This window comes from Myotis myotis, unplaced genomic scaffold, assembly GCF_014108235.1.
Source record: "Myotis myotis isolate mMyoMyo1 unplaced genomic scaffold, mMyoMyo1.p scaffold_m19_p_2, whole genome shotgun sequence".
NCBI lineage: Eukaryota > Metazoa > Chordata > Mammalia > Chiroptera > Vespertilionidae > Myotis > Myotis myotis.
In genome coordinates, this window is record NW_023416324.1 from 164,264,599 (window position 1) to 164,272,412 (window position 7,814).

Sequence of the window (7,814 nt, forward strand, 5' to 3'; positions counted from 1 at the left end):
ATATATTTAGGTGACTTGGCCAGTGTCATATACATTCTAGTCTAGGGCCATTGCTAACATTCTCACTGACTGATAACCTCTTCCATTCAGATATTCAAAAAAAAAAAAAAAAAAAAGGCTTAGATTCTCTGCTCAAGAATTTTTTTAAAAAGATTTTTTTTTATCCCCATCTGAGGATATTTTTCCAATGATTTTTAGATAAGAGTGGAAGGGAGAGGGAGAGACAGAGAGAGAAACATCTATGTGAGAGAGACACATTGATTAGTTGCCTCCTGCATGCGCCCTCACCAGGGCTGGGGATTGCAGGGCTGGTAATCTAGCCTGCAAACAAGGTACATGCCCTTGACCGGAATGAAACCCGGGACCCTTCAGTCTGAGGGCTGGCACTTTATCCACTCAGCCAAACCAACTAGCGCTACTCAAGAATTTTGATGCGCACTGGGACTATGATGGACTTTCATAGTTCTTTAACCTTACTCCACCCCTTTGTTAAATTATTTATGGGAAACTAAGGGAGCTTTGCTACCACTCCCAATTTATTGGTTTCTCTCACAATATAAAAGACATTGTGTAGTGTATTGGGAGGGGTCAATAGTGTTTTTCTCATAAACATACTGACATTTATTAGCAGGAAGTCCACTGATGTGTTATGATGATCCTGGGACACCTGCTTCACCTTTAGTCATCAATTAGCCCTTGCATTACTGCTATGTTGTAGCCTTCTTCTCAATGTTGGGGAGTCTAGTCTAAGAATGGCTGAGTGATGCATACCTGCCATAGTATAAATTGAACTGGGACTCATTCCTTTTTTTTTTATTTTTCAAGAAATTACATCAGCAAATCAGTATTACATCAGTAGTTTTAACACTTTTTATTTAGAGCAGAAGAATACATTTAAAAAATAAAACTCCATGTGGAGCCCAACTATGTAACTGATCTGGCTGAAGAGGGGTGGGGATGGGAAGAGTTGGAGCAGCCAGAGTCCTGCCCATTTGGAAAGTTCCTTATATCCCATACTAGAGGCCCGTTGCAGCAAGATTCCTGCAAGAATAGGGCTTCCTATGGCTGGAGCGAAGCAGAGAAGAGAGCGAAACCCACTGAGGTCGGCTTCGCTCCCATCTCCACCGCCCGGCTTGTTTCGCCCCCGCCTGCCTCCGCCGCCCGGCTTGTTTTCGGCCGCCTGGCTTGCTTCGCTCCCAGCCGGTATATGCAAATTAACCACCATCTTTGTTGGCGGTTAATTTGCATATCGCACTGATTAGCCAATGGGAGGCGTAGCGAAGGTATGGTCAATTACCATGTTTAAAGGCTATTATTAGATAGTATGGTAAACTTGAGGTTCTTCTGTTGAACCCAGAGCTCCAAAGAATGTGGAAAAACGCTGACCTTTGTAATAAAATTAAAATATCCATTTACTCTTCCTTCTGTCCACACAGCATTCATTGAGTCCCCCACTATGTGTGAGATACTGTGTTGAATCTTGGGTGATGCTAAAGGATAGTGGGGAGAATATAAAGATGAGAGACACAGATCCATCCGTCAAGGAGTTCACAATCTAGGAGTAAGTCCACAAAGGACTATAATACAAGGCAGAAAGGCTAAATTCCACAAGAAGGATTGAGATCAAGAGCCATGGAAGCATTCTCTTGACTGGAGGGCTCTAAAGTTTAGAAAATCCAACAATAATAACAAAAACCATGAACGGAGTTGTTTAACTTTGCCCTGGTGAAACTCAGAGGAAAAATTTCAATGTGTGGAAGTTATCTCTGAGAGGACAGATTATGGTCAGTTTGGGGCTGTCATCGTGCTTTTTAATAATATTTTTCAAGTTTCTACACATTACAAGTTTTACTTTAGCTTTTAGAGAAAACCTTAAGAAAAATAAAAGAACATCAGGACAAACTGCATGAAATGATATTATCTCTAATGTTGAAGTAAAACAGCAGATGAAATGCTATTTTAAACTTTACATGTATTATTTTAGTTTGGATGAGCTTGAAAGGGATAAACAGGAAAGATGACTGAAGTGTTAAGCCCCTGTTTAGAGACGCCCAGTTGCTGGGCATTCTAGATACTTCATCATCTCTATCATCAGCCTTCACTTAACTTCCCAGCCATAGCAACCTCCACCCCTTCCTCCTATAAACTCTAAATTCCAGGCACACAGGCTGATATTCCCCTAGCAGACTCTGTACTTTCTCATTCCAAACCTTCTCTCATTGTTTCCTCTGCCAGAATACTCTCCTTCTCTTCTCTCCACTTGTTAAAGTCCTCTCCACTTTTCCAAATCCAGCTCACTTGCCACCTCCTCTGGGAAACCTTCAATATCTCTGCACCCCTCACCACCTCCCTTCTCAACCCAGAGGAATGCTGCTCTCTTTTCTGTTGTCATACATGCTGTTGATGCCTCTGTTACTGGATTTATCACAGTCTGCTGTGCAATGTTTTTTGTGTACCTCCCTGTCACCACCCGAGGGCATGGAATGGTGCCCTTTTCATCCGGTTTCCCTTAGCATAGCTTCTGGCACCTGGTAGACAAATGTAGAGAATGAAGCAAAAGAAACCTGAGGAGCTGAGGCTGAATAAAACAACAAGAATTCTAAAACAAAAGAATGGGATCAAGAAAGCAGATGGAGTCAGCAGGAAAAATACCTTCCCGCAGGTATTTCCTCTTCAAGGAAGACAGCTTGTTGAGCTTACATTTTGCCAAGACCTGCTGCCACCTCATTTCCTGGGTTACCACAACTCTATATCTCTTACCTTCACAAAGTAGGGTCAGAATTAGTTAGGGCTGTTTGTTGTTGTTTGTTAATCCTCACCCGAGGACATTTTTCCCCATTGAATTTTAGGGAATAGAAGGGGGGCGGGGCAGGGAGAGAGAGAAGGAGGGAAAGAGAGATAAACATGAATGTGAGAGAGACTCAGGGATTGGTTGCCTCTGGAACACACCCCAACTGGGGCCAGGGATTCAACCCTCAATGGAGGCACGTGTCCTTGCTGAGGAAGGGAATCTAACCCAAAACCCTTCAATGCGGGAGGTGGAGGGTCAGGGGTGGGCAACACCCTAACTGCTGAGCCACATGGCCAGGGCAGTTAGGGCTGTTTTGCCTTAAAATAACAGAAATGTAATCCACTAGTAAAGATATAAAATAAAAATGAGGTGAGGGAAAACTTGTATGGAGGGATACTTGGAAAACTCTTAAAACTTGATGATAAAAAACCAAACTTCCCAATTTAAAAGGGAAAATATTTGAATAGATAATTCACCAGAGAAGACATATAGATGGCAAATAAACAGATGAAAAGATGCTCAACATCAGTAGTCATTAGGGAAATGGAAATTAAAACCACAATGAAACACCATACCTACTAGTATGTCTACAATTAGACCGACTAAACCAAATGTTGGTAATAATATAGAACAAGTAGGATTCTCATACACTCTGGTCAAAAGTAAAAGTGATACCATGACTTTGCAAAAACAGTTTGGCAATTTCTTAAGAAGTTAAATACACATCTACCACATAATCCAACTGTTCCACTCCTAGGCATTTACCCTAGAGAAATAAAAGCAGACATTCAATGCAGACTTTGCACATCAATGTTCACAACAGCTTTAGTTGTAGTAACCAAAAACTGCAAACCACCCACACGTTCACCAACAGAAGGATGGATAAACAAACCAAGGTATATCCATTAATGGAATACTAGTAGGCAATAAAAAGGAATTAATTATTGGTACACACAACATGAGTGAATATCAAAATAATTATGCTGAATGAAAGAAGCCAGACACCCCCCGCCCCCCATCACACAAAAAAAGAGCATGTTCTCATTTATAGAACATTCTAGAAAATGAACACTAATCTACTTTCTATTTACTGTGAAGGAAAGCAGATCAGTGGTTTCCCTGGGATGGGTTGAAGGGCAGTTGGGGGCAGAAGGAAGGGATTACCAAGGGCCACGAGGAAACTTTGGGTGGTAGAGTATGTATTCATCATCTTTATTGTGGTGATGGTTTCAGGGTATATACTTTCATCAAAACATAAAATTGTACTCATTCAATACATGCAGCTTATTGTTGGCAATTACACCTCAACAAAACTTTTTTAAAGAAGCTAATAAACAGATGGTTTCTTTTAAAACGAAACATGCACTTACCATACTCAGCAATTGTACTCTTGGACATTTATCCCAGGAAAATGAAAACTTATGTTTACATAGAAACCTCTACCAGTGGTTCTCAACCTTCCTAATGCCGCAACCCTTTAATACAGTTCCTCATGTTGTGGTGACCCCCAATTTCATTGTTACAAATTGAACATAATTAAAGCATGGTGATTAATCACAAAAACAATACGTAATTATATATGTGTTTTCCGATGGTCTTAGGTGACCCCTGTGAAAGGGTCGCGACCCTCAGGTTGAGAACCGCTGCGTCTACACAAATGTTCACAGCAGCTTTATATATCAGAAACAACAAACAAACAAACAACAAAAACAAGCTGAAAACAACACAAACATCCTTCAGTGGGTGAATGACTGAACAAACTCTTCTATATTTATACAATGGCATACTATTCCTCAAGAAAAAGGAACAAATAATTGATATATGCAACAACTTGGAAGGTATTATGTTTAGTGATAAAAGACCACCCAAAAAGGTTACTTATAATTATTCCACTTATAATTGTCCTCGAATGATAAAACTTTAGCAATGCAGAGCAGATTAGTGATTGCCGAGGGCCAGGGATGGGTTAGGGAGGTGTGACCCTGAGAATTCCTTTGTAGTGATGGAACAGTTCCGTATCCTGATTGTTGTGGTGATTGCACAATTATATGTGGAATCAAATGACAGAACTACACACACAGGCATACACACAAATGGGTGCATGTAAAAACTGGTAAGAACCTAATGGGATCTGTAGTCTACCTAAGAGTATTGTACTAAAGTCCGTTTCCTTATTTTGATATTGTACCACAGTCAGATAAAACGTCACCATTGGGAGAAGAGTGGTTCAAGGTATTCTATGAGCTATTTTTGCAACGTCCTGTGATCTATAACAATTTTTTTTTTTCCCAGCAAACAAACAGAGATGTTTACTAGTTAGGCGGGCCGATTCCACCTCTGACAAAGAGCAAGCGCCCTTGGGCGGCCGCTCAGGGCGCTTTGCTATCGGCCAGGGCACTCAGGCTTAAAGAAATCAAGCGTGTGCTTTTTTTCCCACAGACTTCCACACTTACATGAACAAATAATTATACCCAAGTAGACATAAAAACATCAAATAAACATTTACACTTACACCCTTTCAGTGAACAAGTACTTTTACAGTCTTGGGATCTTGAGCAGATAACAGGAACACCACCCAAGTCCCCTGATGGGGGCCTGACAGGAACAGATGTGGGGGTCTCCCTTTCCCACATCCCAGGACAGGATTCTTGACCTATGTCTCATCCAGATAGAAACGGTACTCATCACAAACAAACAAACAAATCCAAAACCAAAAATCAAGAAAACCAAGGCCAGAAGTACCTTCTGACATTTCAGGGGTACCAAGGAAGGAGAAGTTAGGCAACATTTCTCTTTCTTCCCATCACACCAAAGCCATGCTTTCCAGTTAGTTCCTTAATTTTTAGGTGACATGTAAATAATTAACATTCCTCAGATTAGCAATACATTCAAATTTTTTAAGACACACAGAAATTTCACTAAACAATTTTAAACAACAAAGATACATATTTAAGCAATAAAGACAGATTAGGTCATAACATGACCCTTAGGCAATTTACATGATTAAAGGGTAGGGAGGTTGCTTCAGCTATCATTATCTAGATTAACTGGGTGGTATCTAGATTAACTGGGTGGTACACAGCCCTGACCTTTGCTAGGGCTTCAAGGTTCTCTGTCTTTACTCAGCTAATGAAGACAGGAAATGGTTTCCAGCATCTCCCCCTTATTTTTTCTTTAAATAATCAGTCTTGAGCCCCATCCTGCACATTTGCAAAGAGACTCCAGCTCAAAACTCTATCCAAAATCGGACTATGCACGCATTAGTTTTAAGCCAGCTTTTCTCTTTACACATGCACAGAAATCCCAGACGCATTTACTTGGGGAGGGAGTGACCTGTTTTCACAGATCCTTACTCAGATGCCTACCTGACAGAAGTCGTGGAGCCACACAAAGGAGGGGAGAGGGCAGGCCCCCTCCCTCCACACTTACACTTTCACCAGACATTCAATCAGAGTTTAAATAATCCATCCAATTCCTAACAATTTCCCAATTCCTGAGGGAGCTCTATAGCCTCCCCTAATTTCTTTGAAATGATCAATCATAATACTTAGTTTGAGTCTGTCCCATAACGTCCGTCCAGTAAGTCCATAAAATAAGACAGAAAACAAACAAAGACACTCAACAAAACGAAAGCCAGACGATGGCCGTGCCCCAACCAGCGGGAGCGACCCGCCTCGTCTCAGATTGAGGGGTTTCTACAGACCTTCCGACTCTGCAGAAGCAAAACTAAGCCCCTCCAGATGGAGGATCGGGACGTCCCCCCGACTCCTCCTGCCCGTGATCCCCCAGTGCGTCCACCTAGACCATTTCGGGAACTACAGAATTTCAGAAGTGAGCTCACACAGGACAGATACAGAACAAGTCCCTGAACAGAGGCAGTAAAAAACTGCCTAGGAATGCTTCTCTTCTACCTTTTTTAAAAGATAGGCCAGATTTGAACCCTTAGCCAGTCCGAGTTTTGACGGTGAATACCATCTAGAAGCCATTCCTCCAGATACAGGACAAGTCCCTTAGAGATAACATATATCACACAGAACAGAATACACAACACACAGACACTTACCGCGGTCAGTCAGACTCTCCGGATCGGGGGTCCCTCGAGGGTCTTGGGGATCCGGGACGAGCCCCCAAATGTTATGCCCAGATTTCAAGATCCCCAACAGACCACACCAGGGAGCCAGCCGTGTCCGATGCAAAAGCAAAGAGTCTTTATTCGAACTAGTTCGGCTCCCCAACCACACTCACCGATGCAACAGCAAGCCAAATGGCAGACAGAGCTCTATAACAATTTGAAAGTAAAAAGTTTACAAACATGTATAATGGAGACTAAAACCCCCCCACTTTTCTAGAGACTTCAGATTAAGCAAGTGAAGTTAAAACTCTATAAGACACACTTTTCCCCATGAGCTCATTTTAAATTCCTTTAATTAAGGTGCCAGCATAAGATAAAGAACAAATGAATTCATATTCCTCCCCATATTAAACAAAGGCAAAAGCCCAAAAATGTTGAACAAATTTTCAAACATATTGTTCTGATTGGTTTTATTTCTTCAAGGCAGAGGGCACTAGAATGTGAGTTATAGAGCAGAGATGGCATTATCATAATTCTAGGACCCAGCACAGAGCTTGGCTCATAGGAGCCCAGCAAAGGCTTTTGGTGGGAAAAAAAGGAAGGAGGGATAGGGAAGAGATTAAATAAAGGGAAGAGGCCTTGGACAGTCTTCTCTTTTACGTCAGTGGAAATCGGTTGTGTTTAGTTAATGACGGATCAGTGTAGAGGACCAAACATGTGATGAAGGGAATTTGGGCAAGGAGGGGAAAAGGTCCACTATGTAAGCCTCTGCATCCTGAGAAATTGAATATCATAACCCCTGAACTCCTCATTCTCCATGGGCAAGGGTTCCCAGCTGAGGCTGCATCCACTCTGGGAATGGGAGGGCCTGAGAGTGTCACCAAAGCAGTCAGTAGTGGAAGATTTTAAGGTATGAAGATGAGCTGAGATCTTGACAGAGGGCACTGATTC